Genomic DNA, 15,297 nt, shown 5'->3' with positions numbered 1-15,297 from the left:
TTCGTGATAGGCATGAAGTTTGTACGGGAAAAGGTGGAGCTTTTTTTCACAATTTTATGCCGTGTACCCACGGAAAGTCCACCTTCTTGCGACAAATGCATCAATGAGATGATGCCGTATTTCCCATGTGTTCTTCAACATCTTCTATAACTTCATTGGTACACAATGTTGGTCATCCAGCACCTCTTCGGTAGTGCACATCATCCGTTTCACGAAATATTCGCACAGTATTTCTAACAATTTTATAAAAATCAGCAACGATAAAATAAAGTCTGGAAATTTTTGTTGGAACTCTTGTGAAATAGCACCACTGTTATAATGCCATTCGCCTTCAATGACAACTCCATTTCGGAAGTAAGTCTCAAGCATGAACGTTTTATGTTCCATAGAGAAAACCGTTTCGCACTTTTATTTAAACAAAAACCGAAAGTTTGACGTTTCCTACACCATCGCGGCTGAATGTATCAAAGATAATCAGAATCTGTCAATTTCGCATCCATAGCCTCCACTGATCTAAATAATTCATGAACGGACGGAATTTTAGAATTGCTTATACACGGTTACTCCATTTTCTCGAAAATTTGGGAATACAATACTGTTGTTGTTAGTATTACACTACATCTATCCAAACGTGTCCAAATGTTGATGACACAGACTATCGCAAAATTTGTAAAGGAAAAACTCATTTGAAAAATATGCGTAGCATGCTTTTTTAGATTTACTTTAACATTGTATACGTATAAATATCTTTATTGTAACTTGTAGGGGTCCTTATAAAGAAATAAAATTCGCAAAATTTTATAATTCTTATAAAAAACTGAATATCCCTTATTGTAGTTCAGGTGCGAGGAAAGTTGTGACGAAATAACCTTCGACCAATTTTTTGTAAGCAGTGGTGACTGAGAGGTTGTTATGGAATTGCAGAATTGTATTTATATAAACACATCTTTGTGCTATTAGTTGTTTCATACATTTCTGTAGTTACGATTAATTTGTTTTATTGTATTGCTCTGAAATATTTTCGTGGTTAATTTTAATATCAGTATTCTAACTTTTTTAGCATGTAGCTAAATCTTCATAGTAAATATTCTTTCTGGTTTTGACTATGAATTTTAAGGTGGTGGATGTAAATTTGGGCCCACGTTATGCGGAGGCGGAATGTTGTAGGTGTCTAATTCCCCTACGAAACCTTGTGCTTTGATCGCGCTTTTCCGCTCCCTTTGGAAATTAATACCTAGATTTGAACATTGAATCAATATTTATATTACAATTTTTGTTTGGTTTGTTGTGTACGCTTGTGTATTTTTCATTTCGCATAACTATATTGTCAGCTGTCTTTTATTGTTTAGATTGTATTTATCATAATGCAGCTAAGATGACCCAAAATATCGATTACAGTTATTTCTGGATTTTAACAAACATTTTAAAATTTATTTGGATCCGAGTGTGTGATCCTGGTAGAAACGTAAATGTGAATCTGTTGTCATTTTGACAGTAGCTAAACGTGCCAATGCATTTTCGCAGTAATTTAATCAGAGTAAATTATCTAATTTTTTTGCAAAATTACTTACAGCCTCAACTGGAAGATTGCTCTGGTTCCAATTATAGAACAGTTAGAAGATACCTAAGCCAACAATTTAATGATATTTGGATATGATGAGGTTCTACTCATCCTCTGCTTGTTCGCAGTCCGGATCTTACACCATGAGACTATTTTTTATGGGGAGCTGTTTTGTTAAAGGAAATATTTACCAGACACCTTTTAATTAAATTCTTGAACGTCAGAATCGCATAACGCAGGCTTGCAATTGGTCCCGCACTATTTACTTGGGAGATCTCATTAAGCGTTAGTTAGGAATTTTTATAAAAATAATTTTTTATATAATTAAATATTTACATATTTATCACATTTAAATGCATAGACTAGAAAATCTCGGAATCTTACCGAGATTTGGTTTTAAAGTCATGACGTCGAAAATTTCTATATCCTTTTTTCCATTTCCTCTAGGAACTAATGACAGTAACGACTAACACTCCAATAACCAAATACTGTGTCCATTCTTATTATTATTGATTATCTGGTTATTCATAACCTTCTTAACGTCTATAAATATCAGTACTTCATTGACATCCAGTTGATTTCTCAAAACCTTCATAGTCCTTAATACCTTAATACTTGACTTACTACAAGAATTCTGTCAATCATTAACGTATGCATTTTTTTTTCTTTAAACAGGTTTTATGCAGGTTTTTTTTTGAAATTTGTTACGGTGTGTTCCATTGCGTTTCCGAATCTACTGCCACTTCCAATTGTGATAAATGAGTTTTATTTTGCTAATTCTGTTGTATGTGGGTTGCTTTTTTTATAATTGTTTATGTTTTGAATAAATATTCATTGTTTCTTGTTCTGTAGTATTGACATGATGATTTTTTCAGTTATCATTTTCATCTTTATTAAATGAATGTGGACATTGTTTTTTCGCCTTTTTATGTTTACACATGGCTGTGTGTGTTGACTGGTCAATCCAACGTTGCATTCCAACTAGCGGATTTCGAACGTCAGCACGTTTTGTGGTTATTCTAAAAAAATTGAAACCACAGAGCTGTATAAATCATGTTTGGTTTATAGCGTAAACAGTATCCCGCATATTATGTATATCAATATGTTTGGAGTAAAACCAACTGAAATATTTGATGTAGCATATATGTAGTGGCGATCTATGCGTGTAACAATAGGAATTGACAAGCGCCATTATTTGCTCACTCGTATATACTGGTTCATAATTTATAATATGCAAAACGCATATTGTTCGAAACGACGAGGTAAACAGCGACAAACTCTCCCTGAAAATTTAATCCTTATTCATTGCTGTAATTCCGCGCGAACTTTCCGATGCATAAATACAACAGCTTTTTGTCTTCGACACTTGGAATCAGGAACCTCCTTTTCTATACTTAGGGAGATATTTCGAGACTTGATTCAAAGAACTGCCTCTTCTATAATTCAGAAGAATTAGAACGTATTCTTTGGGATTTTCTTTGGGAAGTAGACGAATCCATAGCGTTAATGAACCAGCTGGCGATTGATTTTCGATTCGGGAGCGCGTACTCAAGCAAAATACTGGAAAACAAAACTCTTTCATAAACGCGCACTCTGGAATTATAGAAATTACAGATTGTAATAAAAACAGATGCTCAAATTTCAAAATTGGAGTAATTAAAAAGGGTTAAAAAGTTTAGACAGCACTCTTTGAAGTGTGAGTAACACCCTGGTGTATTTTTTATACTCGTAATATTTTTAGAGAAGTCTTAATAAGAAATAACCAGGGCAATTTTTTGAAGTGATGTACAGTGATCATTCGGCGTTCATTTTACAAAATCTTTTGCTGAACGCATTTTTACAGCGTTTTTGTGTTTTCACGGTTTCGGGTTTGCACATCTTGCCTTCGCCGAAGTCCTTCGTTTCGGGCGATAATTTGGAAGGAAAAAGCTCGATTTGCTCGGAGGGATGTGTATAAGTGTGGAGCAAATTTCAATCGATGAAGGAAAAGCCGTTCGGGCAACGAATTCCGGTTTATGTCCGGGTGCTGCCAGTAATTCACCAAAATCTGTTTACCGATATAAGGGAAACTATAAAATTCCACGTTCCGACAAGAAAAAACCCTCCTCCGCAACCCACGGAATTAACTCATTCCTCTTGTCAGTGTAAACAGAGGGAAGTTGCTCTATTAGGAGATTCGCGTGCAGTCGAAATTATTTGCGGGATTGTTTCGAAAACGGTCGCGGGTTAAGAGGAAATTAACCAGTGTCGTTCGGGTTTTGTTGTCAAGCTTCGATTTATCGTTATTAAGTTTTAAGGAAATTATTGGCTCGAGCTTCCGCCGGAATTATTTCGAACAAAAGTGTGTACGTGTTGTGTTTTCGAGGGAAATAATGTGGAAGCTGATATTGAAACAATAAAAGACTGCGAGTGTGTGTGTGCAGCGGGAGGAAATGTATTTTCCGAGTTGGAAAGTTCGGCTAGGACTACACAACGTAGCAGTTGTCGGAATACCAAGGGACACTACTCTATTGATTCTCAACGAACTAAAACGTCTCTTGTTTACCAATTGGATGAAACAAAGTTGTGTCGAGCGTCGCAGATAGAAAAACACCACATTGAATATTTGCCTCAAATCTTTTCGAGTGGAGGCCATCAGGGCGAAAGCGTGACGAAATCAACTGAATGGAATCGTTGTAATGTTCAAGTTTTATATTTACGACGGATTTGATGCCATACTACATTTCTAATGTGCAAGAAGTGTTTGTTTTAGAACAGTGAAACAAGAATCCGGATTTTATTAGTTCATGTCTCTGTAAAGTCGCAGTTACGGATCTTATCAGAATCGGATTGTAGAACATCTAATTTGAATGATTTATAATCAGGTGCAGATTTTAAAAATGTACAAGGCAGAATTTAGCATTAAATCACAACGCAAATAATTTTCAACATCATTGACAGTAATTTCTGGATCGATACGTCCTAAGTAATAGTAATGTCGTTTTCCATAGTACGCAGGGATGAGGACGAAGTTTTTGCCCGTTATAAAAGATATTGATTTGGACGCTGATTTTGACTTCTTAAATAGATATCTCGGTTGAGTCCATTCGGAAATCTACCTATCTAGTAGTATACTTTTAAAATGATAGCAAAATTGTTTTAGTTGAGGCGTACTCTTAAAATTTCGATGCAGTCCGTGTTTAATCCTTTTCAAAAATTTTCAATATACTACTTTATACCTTGAAGATAGTATTACGAAGTAAACCCATACGCCGCCCCGGTACGACGCCTATGGATTTTCTAGTATGTACGGCGATGACCGGTGGTTCATCATCGGTGACAGCGGCGTTCGAATAAAGGCGGTTTGCCGAAAGTCTCAATGGTGAACTCCAGAACAACCTCGACAGCGGCGATCGCGACCTCTCCAGGAGAACGCATGACTGTTTAAATAGGAACAACCTTCGGGAGTAAGGCAGTCAATCAATGAGAGAATTAGAGTCCAGTCAAATCCATTTCGGTCGGTTATGAGTACGAGTTAAGTTGAGTCGGATTTATTCAGCATATCATCGCTGTATAGTTAGTTATGTAGTTGCGTATTATCGAGAAATATGTAAATTGTTGAGTTTTTGATACCCACGACGATTTTAATTAACGATTGTCGTGACAATCTCTTCGTTGGTTTGTACGTTTATTTTTAAAACTGAAGTATTGTCCATTGAAATTCGGGAAATAAAAATATTCTGCACCAATGTTAAAAGAATTTAGCGACTTCTTTTCATTTCTATTTTATGCGTCAATACAAGTCATTAAGTCGTGTCTACTTTGTCCACAAAAAATTGAGTCGCTCGTGTTTTCTTTTATTTCTGTACACGAGTGTATTAAAGCAACTCCTAAAGACGTATCGCAAATATTCTTGCTTTTTATGATATCTTCACAATCTCAGAGAGCTTACCAAGGGACATATTTTTTGCTGTGATATATAGCTCTTTTTATATAGATTTTTCAGTTTTTTTCTTCTATTTTCGTTTAAATTATTAGAATCCCTGTAAAAAGACAGGCACACCATTTTTGCTATTGAGCACTTTACCTGCGTCCTTTGAAATCCATCCTCTTACGTCTTAAATAAGTTAGGAGCAGAGTAGGGTTCATCTAAAGGATTCCTGTTTCATTACTTTTCTGTTTCGGTTCTCTTTCACATCCTAAATATTATTTGACAGTTCCAGCGACGCATCTAAATGATTTGCTTCAGTTATTTGCGAGGTGCTGATTGTCTTTGTTATTATCTCTGATTATATTTCTTTGTACATTGTCATTAACAAGAAGGTAGTCGTAATTTGTCGTTGCATGCTTGACTCATAATCACCAGTTTTGGCGTCAAGTTTTATTTCAAGAGGTGTAATAGTGAGATATATCACATTGCGTAATAATAAGTAACTTTAACACCACAAGAATTATTTAGAGATAGTCACGCTCGCACAGCGACATAACATCCTGAAAACACCACATCCTCATATTTCGTGTCAACTTTGATGTTTCAGGGATGTTATTTTATTGCCGTGACAAATGTAGTGAGTGGTAAAGTTGATTATATCAGGGTGATATTTTTACAATTTCTGAAAATCTTTACCCTAGAACTTCAGGTGATTGGTACTTTTACAACTAATAAACATTTTTAGAATTGCAATCTAGAAAGTCGCAAATCTAATTCTCAATCATTTTTGCAGCGTCTCATCAAAGCCAACGGTTGACGAAACGATGCGAAGACCTTCGTCAACCTTTCTTCCAAGATTCTCTTTCTTTTATTCCCACTAAACTTTTTTATGATAATGTCTGCATATTAAAAAATGCTATTTTGTAATTTTATTGGTCCATCATAACCTCCCGAAAATAGAAAATTTTATGGAAATATACGGCAGGGTGTTTGGCAAACATGGCTATTTAAACAATCTTGTTTTATTTCGGGGCTTCCTTCTTTATTATAAATAAGATGCTGCTCCAACGGCGGCTGTTCTTTCATGTTATTACCCTTCGCAACCTTTTAGACGTCGAACAAATTAAAGGGGTGATTCATATTTTTACTTTTATTCTTGTTCGTTCGGTACCGCGTTTTATATCTTCATTGAAAAGGGGAACATGTTGCCATAACTTTCCGACGGGACACCTTAAGCCGCAAGAGACACAGGTAGCAAGAAGGAGCTCATCCCGGATAATTCTCCTTGTAAAAAGTAGCAGCGTTTTTTATGTTTTTATGTTTGCAGATGAAGATTGATGAATGCGGATAGGCCTCGAGACACCGTGCTGCAATCCAATGCAGCATAATTTATTCGTTTTCGTTCAACACGAAACAAAACGGTCGTTTGCCGCAATTATTTTTAATAATAGTGTGTCCATTGTATCCCGGTTTTCGATGCATACGTTGCTTTAATTCCTCGCGTGCTTGGCGCACCTGTGTATTTGAGTCAACAAGTTTTCTTTAGTCTAGTGTTGTGCATTATTTATAACTGTCCCACATTCGTTTGGCATTTTGTGGATCAAATTGTCAATGGCATCGGCAGGAATTTCATTCCGGGACGCTGATGTTTGAAATAGTTGCTCACGTGTTTCGTACTGTTGTCAACAAAATATTCGGTTCGTGTGTGGTAAAATCGACCAAATGCTGTTCGTCGCGGCGAGGAAAAGAATACGGGCGGTGGCGTTCGGTACAATAATAAGATTGAAAATCTCGTTGAAATTGTGATCAGATTATTATTAGGACGATAAATATAGCTGGGTTCAATTGACGTCTTTCGATTCTATTGAATCTCTTCTGCCAATCGTGCACAATGGGTTTCTTAATCACTTGAAGGAGCTTCACTCAAAACCTAATTGCTTTCCATTTGAACTAGATAATACATTGGCAGACCATAAAACCTGCTAAACGTAAGTATGAACACAGTCGTATAATTTTACGACCCTGAAGATGGGTTGTTTCAATTTTAATTTATTTTATTGTAATTGAAGGTGGTGAAGTTTTAGTATCTGCGAATTATTAACCAAGAAAAATTAATCCGGTTGATGTTTATAGGATGTCTACAAAAGAGATTTCAAACTAACTTTACCAGAAATAGCATCTATGTAGTTAATATTGTTTTAAGAAACTTCATATGATCGTGTCGTATGAGTAAATGGGCAACCACGAAATATTCTATTGAGTATTAAGTAAGTACTTCGAAGAACAAAGTGTGGTGATATGATTATCAAAAGAAAATATTTTACTACTATGATTTCTTGTAGTTCGCAGAGAGGAGGTTGTGAACACAATATTAAACCACTCCAGTTGAGTTTATTGTGTGATAGACTTTAATATTGTTGTGGGGTCAAACTGTTTACGAGATCCTTCATTAACAACAGAAACAGTAACAAACTTAGATTTGATCCTTGTGGTAACCTGGCGCAAAAAAGTGATGAAACTGGACCTGGGTAAATTACGGTTAACTGTTTTAAAAATGATCTTTAATTTGTATATAATTTTAATCGACGTAGTAATACAGTAAATTAAAATATACGTAATTATAGGGTTTTAGAAATAAGAGTACTATATGGAACTGATTTGTTCATACTAATAGCCGATGGTTTGCTGGACTCATCTGTAAATGGGAAAATCGGAATCATTTGTTAATTTATCAGATGCTTATAAGTAGTCGTTGCGGAATCTTCGATTCTCGTCGGTAGTTTTCAGGAGTCTTTGACACTTTCGAACTTTCCCGCGCTTTTCGAATCTTTTTAACGACCCCCGCTGTCTGCCGAGCACGATGTCTGCCAAGATTTCCGAACCGCATGATAGTACAATTTATTTATAGCGGTTTTTTGCTCTGGATGTCTGTTCTTTGACCTTTAGGTTTGGTGAAAATTTAAGCAGCAGTTCAATTTAACCCTTTTTTTCGGAAGAGGACGTGTGCCGAAAATTTTATGCTCAATTATTGAAATTATGCATTCGATGTGTGACACGTTTTTTTGGTTAGAATTAATTAGTTTGTTCATGTGATACGTGACAGCCGCTCTTGACTCTGTCACACATACAATTTCCTGTATACCTTGGGGTGTCGCTTGCTGATAGAACAGGATTGTAGCTAGAGAAATAGGCGAAGACTAGGTGGAAAATAATGTGCGATGAACAGAAAACGTCTTCAAATTGGCGCTGGATGACTGTCGAGAATGCTGTTTTTCTGATGTATGTTGTGTGGCAAACAAAGAGAAAAGCAGCTTGAGATTTTTTGTTCTTGCACCTTGTTTTGTGACGGGTTTTGTGGATCAAAGATATTTTCTATATTTTTATAAAACTGTAATTACTTTGTGCACTACAAGAAATTATCGTGTGAACATTTACGGCATTCTTTTATATTACAGATGTTTGTATAGCTTGTTTGGTAGATAATAATAGTTCAGAAAAAATAACTTCGATATTTTGTTTTATTGGAAATTGTAATCATAAATACGAACGCAGCAGTTACTACTGTGTGCAGTTTTTACTTCTCGGTAAACGGCTAATTTCATGTTTTCTCGAAGTTTTATTACTTCTAGAGTAGGTAAAAGTAAGCATACCGTTTCCGCCTGTCTGTCTGTCGTTTGTTTGTCCTTTGTTTCTCGGCTGCAGTCATCTGTTGACGATTATAGATTACAGAGATAAATCTGACACTACTGGACTGAGTGATGTACAATTTTATATGCATTTTAGAAACATCCTGCAGATGGTAAAACGCTAATCAAAATTTGTCTGATCATCCTCCCAACACTTTGATGACGTGATCTCACAATTTTACATAGCCGATGCTATTAAAATTTTATAAAATAACATCTTCTAAACGTGTGCAAAGTACTACACTATTCAGATGTTATAATAGATTACAAGGGGTGGTTCAAAAAATGAATGATGAAGCAATATACTTCATTGATTAAAACAAAAACGGCTTACTTCATTTTTCTGAAATACCTAGGAAATCGTATCGACTAATATATCTTACAGAAATTTGAATTTCAAGTCATGACGTCGGAAAATTTTCATATGCTAATTTTATTCCATTTCCTCGAGGGGCTAATGACAGTATTGACAGTAACTAATGACTAATACTCCAATAACCAAATATTATGTCTACTCTTATTATTATTGATTATCTGGTCATTCATAATCATAACCCTCTAAAAATTTATAAATATTAAAACTTAATATTCAGTTTATTTCTCGAAACATTAATACCTTAATAGCGGGTGATTTTTTTGATTTGCAATCTAGTTCTCCAGAATTTGTTGACGGAACAATTTCGGCCGATAAGTAGATCGTAACTTGACAGAGCCTTTAATTTAAAAAAATTATAAAATTTTAATGAATTATTCTTCCTAAAAATGTGCATTATTGTGATGAATTCCCAATTTCACAACATAACCTGAATATGGATTGTCTGTGGCTGAACTTAAGAAACCTAGGTCACGTTGTGTCAACAAGAATTAAACCCTCAGTGGATTTAAGATGATTTATTTGTGATAACTTGATAAGCAACATATTTAGTTGAATTTACAGCAATTGGGGGAAGTGTTGACCTCCAGCTTCAATACATAAATTGATTCGGCGTTTCTCAAATACTCAAGTAAGACTCTAATTGTTAAAAAATAGTGTTTTATGCTCTTGGAACACCTGCATTTTGTGGGGAAACAGCATGAAACTTTTTTTTACAATTTTTTTAGAAGTTGAATACGACAATTAATTTGCTTTTTTGAAGATCCATGGGGCTGATTACCCATACGCTAGCGGGCATTTTCAACAGCCTTGGGAGTTCGTTTTGTTAATGTATGACTTCTTGATTTCCTCTTAAAGCTGCTAGTTTCTCGAAATAATTTTATCATATAAATGAACTTCAAAAAGAGCAACAGCAGGAAATTTTTCAAGAAATTCCTGAAAACAGGGCTTCATTTATCCATTCACCATTCACTTGCTAGCGCTAACAGAAGTAAGACTCAAGCAGAACATTCTTCTCGAGATGAAAATTTTGCTTTTGTGCCAAATTTCACTTGGATTCCAACTGGAGTCATTATTATTATTGTCTGAAGTTATTTAAGGTTAAAATTTTAGGAGTTTTTCATTTGCAATGCTCTGTCTGTACAAACGGACCTCATAAATCTAAAAATTAACTGTCGCCATTTTCTAAGCGTAAAAATTCTGCTAAAACCACTTTCCGGTCTCTTCGCTTGTTACACTTTCCTGTCATCACCTTGACACCCACAGGCGTCCACCCTCATGTATTCCCTCGACGCCTACAAGAACCATAATTCGGTCATCTGTCAGCCAGATCGGCAATCCTTGTACATGATGGATGTTTTCGAAACACTTTTCTCCGAAAGATGGTCCGAATCTGCAACCCTCGTGTCTCCCGGGATGTTGATCCAGTCCTCGCTCTTCTGACGGTTTTTGCATCGATTAAGCATAACGTCGTTGCCGCTGTCGTTCCGAGAGGAACCCAATCGTCTATATTTCCGGCGTGGGGTTAAACGTGGGGTGACAATTCACCTCTCTGTGATCGGTAACTGGTTAAGGGCGGCGCTCGTTCGCCCATTTGTCACAGCCAACTCAACTTAGCATATCAGCGGCAGCGCCGCCGCCGCCTCTCAATTTGCCGTCAGACCAGCGCCGCCGCCGCCGAATTTCAATTTTCAATTCCGACCTTTTAACGGCCCCTCGCGCCATAAAACCCGATGACCCAGTTTGTCTGTTTGTTTTGTTAACTGTTTTTCGGGACGATTGGTTCAAAACGCAAAAAAAAAGGGGGCAGATACTGATATGGGGCCGACGTTGTAATAATGAGATTTTTACTGCTCGCTCTTTATAACCGAACCAATGTGCACGTGGAGGAGATCATTAAAAGTAAAAGTGGCGGCGGCCATAAACTTCGCAGAAAATTATGCACGTTTGCATCGTTTCTTAAAATTTAGAGGTTGGTTGAAAGTGAAAAATCTATATAAGGAAGTGTCGATCGAAGGGTCGGCTACCCCTAACTTCGACTGTTGCAATCTCTAGATGGCGCTGGCATTGATTTGCAGAGTTCTACGTTGCGCGGGGGTAAAATACATAGAGAAAACAGCAGTATTTATTGAAAAGATAGATACTTACGTAGGTGGTAGGGGCAGCTGCAGGTGGGTTTAGATTAGGAAGTAATTAATAAGTCTTCAGTTTGTTGAAATTTTTCGTATCTTTTTTTTTAAATGTTCACTATATTCAAGTTATTTAAGGAAGATAACCGATAAGTTTGATAATAATAATTTTAGTACAAGTTATGTCGCTGTGATTTTCAAGACTTTGGGGGAAGTGTTAGTAGTTGTCAACGAAGATCATTGATCATTGTAGAAAATTTTATGACCAGTCTCAATTTTATTTGCAATAGAGTTTCAATATAGCTTTCCTCCATTGCAGAGAATTCCCCTATCCTGGGGAATTTTAGTTCAATTGTAAGAGCGTCGCTCTCAAGAATTCGGTAATGAACTTAATGACGTAGGACGCTATATTACTAGGAGTTTGGTAGGTGTCGGCTCTTTTCGATATATCCCCTTACCTCCTTTTTAATGAAGTTAGGCCTTATGCTAGATTAAAAAAATTGGTCTAAAGTTATGTCGGATAGACTTCCTTCGCCCTTAAAGTAGAGTCCGACAAAACCCGCTTCTTTAAAAAATCATAAAATTTGTATTTGCGATTTTTATTTTGTGCTAACCTCTTTAAAATAAAAACTAGTAGCGTAATTAACACCCCAGCAGCTCTGTAGAAGCGTGAAAATATGACATATATTTTAAGTAGATAACCAACTGGAAAAATGTAGATATTCTCAATTTCTCAGTACATGCTTAACTTCGACTGTTTATACTTCGAAAGAATTGGACTATCAGCACGTTCAGAATACAAGCATTAGCGGTTAAAAGAAAATGAAATTTGGTTGATTTTGTCTCCTCAACACAGAACAGAGTTTTTTCCCAAAAACAGTCATAAACTTGAGGAACAAAATTGTAAGATGCCGGACAAATTTTTATTAACGATTTACGACGCTACTAATAACTCTAAAATATTTGCAAGATTTCACAGCATTCGGTTTTTGCAGTTTCAAAGTTAAATGGTAAAATATTCTTATAAAATTTTATCTTTTTTCTTCCAAAAAATGTTCAGGGTAAAAATTTAACACGGATTCATAAATCCCACATGTAGAAGCATGTTATTTTATAAAATTTAAAAACATTTATTCGGCTGAATTATAATATGACGTCATCATTTTTTGGAGAGGCCATAAACGAATCAATTTTGCAATAATCGTTTGTTGGATCTTGTTCTATGTACAGATAGTTGTTTAGTTCAACGGATAGAACCAATGTTATTACCAGAAGATCAATATCATCCTACTTTGTCGATTCACTTCCTACGAAAATTAATACCGTATCACCTAACAATGTTTTGTATTATGATTTCAGAAATGCTGATTTCAGATCTTTATATAGGGATTTAACGAATTTTGAATGGTCAACTCTGTCTAGTTTCAATAGTGTGGAAGATGCAGTGCAATATTTTTATTGTGTGATTTACAATTTATTGGAGCTATATGTAGTATGTACCAAGGAAACGGAGAAGGAGGCGGAAATATCCAGTTTGGTTTAGTAAAGAAATCAAAATACTTATCGAACGTAAATCTGTCTACTGGAAAAGGTACACCAAGAAAAGCCAAATATCAGATCTAACAGAATATAAAAGGTTGCGAGCTATGATAAAGTTTAAACTAAAAAAAAAGGGAACTGAAAAACAATCCCAATAAATTTTGGAGTTTTGTGAAAAATTTAAAGAATGAGGGCAGGCTTCCTCGATTAATGACTTATGCAACTAGAAAGTCCCAAGGATATTGTTCACAGTTTCTCGGATTACTTTGCATCAACCTTCGCTAATCATAACAATGCTCCTGTATACAATGTTGATGAAGTACCAATCAATTCCATGATGTTTGATTTAACTGATATCTCGGAAGATGAAGTGCACGCTGCATTGAAAAAGATGAAGTCGAAATTTACATCAGGTCCAGATGAAATTCCGTCATTTTTCGTCCGAGATTGTGCACCTGTGTTATCCCGACCTTTAAGTGTACCATACAATATGATTTTAACTTCTGGATCTGTCCCTGAATGCTGGAAAGTATCAAAGGTGGTGCCTGTGTTTAAGAGTGGCAATAGATCTGATATAAGCAACTATAGGCCTATGTCTCTTATTAACAACTTTTCGAAAGGCCTAGAAATCATTATCTACAATCGGTTGAACAATCATTTGAAGAATACGTTGTCATTAAATCAGCATGGTTTTGTGAAGGGGCGGTCTACAGTTACCAATTTAGTAACTTTAACGCATAATATTCGTGAGGAATTAGATAATCGAGGGCAGATGGACGTCGTATATATGGATATAACAAAGACTTTTGACCAGTTGGATCATAAATTGTTCATTCATAAGCTTAAACACTTGTATGGATTTTCTCTGAAAGCCATAAAATTTTTTACAGAATATTTGAAAGGTAGATACCAGTTTGTTGAATGTATGGGTTACAAGTCTGTAGAATTTGGCCAGAACTCGGGGGTACCTCAAGGGTCTGTCCTGGCACCGTTGTTGTTTGTTGCTTTTATTAATGACATTTTTGATGTCACCGACGTTAATTGCCTAATGTTTGCTGACGACCTAAAGGTATTTTGCAGAGTAGGAAGTAATGTAGATTGCCAAAATTTACAAGCAAATTTAGATCGAATATTTCATTATTGTCAATTTAATCGATTGTCTATAAATGCCTCGAAATGTAAGGCAATTACTTTCTCGAGAACTCATAATCCTATACTATTCGACTATAGCATTGGGAATACTACAATTCAACGAACTCAGCTTTTCAAGGATCTAGGATTAACATTGGACTCGCAACTTTCCTTCGCTAAACATATAGAATTGATTGTGTCTGCGGCTTATAAATGCTTGGGATTCATAATAAGAGCCTCCAAGGGATTTAAAGGATCTCAAACTATAATAAATCTTTATTTTGCACTTGTAAGATCGAAAATGGAGTACGCCAATATTGTGTGGAACCCTATTGCAAAATATCAGATCGATTCTCTGGAAAAAGTTCAGAGGCGTTTTGTAAAATACCTGGCATATCGAGAAGATGGTGTATATCTTGTAAGACACGCTCCACAAGAACAATTACTTAGAAGATTTAATTTACTCCATCTAAATTTGCGGAGAATTTTAGGTCTTATTATGTTTTTACATTCATTATTAAATGATAAAATTGATGCCCCTGCTCTACTAGAAAAAGTCAGCTATTGGATTAAGCGCGGGAATTTACGAGACAAAAGTTTATTTTACACGAATCAAGCAAAAACTAACATGCTGAAAATGTCTCCCATCTACAGAATGCAAAAATGTTGTAACAAATTGCTTAGAGAGATAGAATTTGACATTCATACAGATACCAGTACTAAGATAAAAAATTTAATAATTAAAAATATTGAATCAGGCAATTTGACAGTGACTGATCTTTAGGTAATAATGACTGATTAGGTCGAGGTTGTTGAACTTTTCTTCTTCTTTTCTTTTACCGTAATGGTAATTTTTGTTAGTTAGTTTAGGTTAGTCTAGTTAAGGTTATATTAGTGTGTTAAAAAACTCCATAATTGGGCTAAATGCCTGTCGGAGGTTTCCTAATAATAATAATAATAATAATTTT

General features: G+C 35.6%; 1 protein-coding gene across 10 annotated transcripts in view; it reads left to right on the top strand.

Annotated features, from left to right (window-relative positions):
- The window catches only part of Camta (Calmodulin-binding transcription activator), a 339,661-nt gene that overhangs the window by 29,987 nt on the left and 294,377 nt on the right, over positions 1-15,297 (top strand). The window lies entirely within an intron of this gene.

The sequence above is a fragment of the Zophobas morio genome, unplaced genomic scaffold (genome assembly GCF_036711695.1).
Source record: "Zophobas morio isolate AGI-343-1 ecotype UQ-CSIRO unplaced genomic scaffold, CSIRO_AGI_Zmor_V1 ptg000004l, whole genome shotgun sequence".
Taxonomy (NCBI): domain Eukaryota; kingdom Metazoa; phylum Arthropoda; class Insecta; order Coleoptera; family Tenebrionidae; genus Zophobas; species Zophobas morio.
This window is presented reverse-complemented; position numbering and strand designations above follow the sequence as displayed.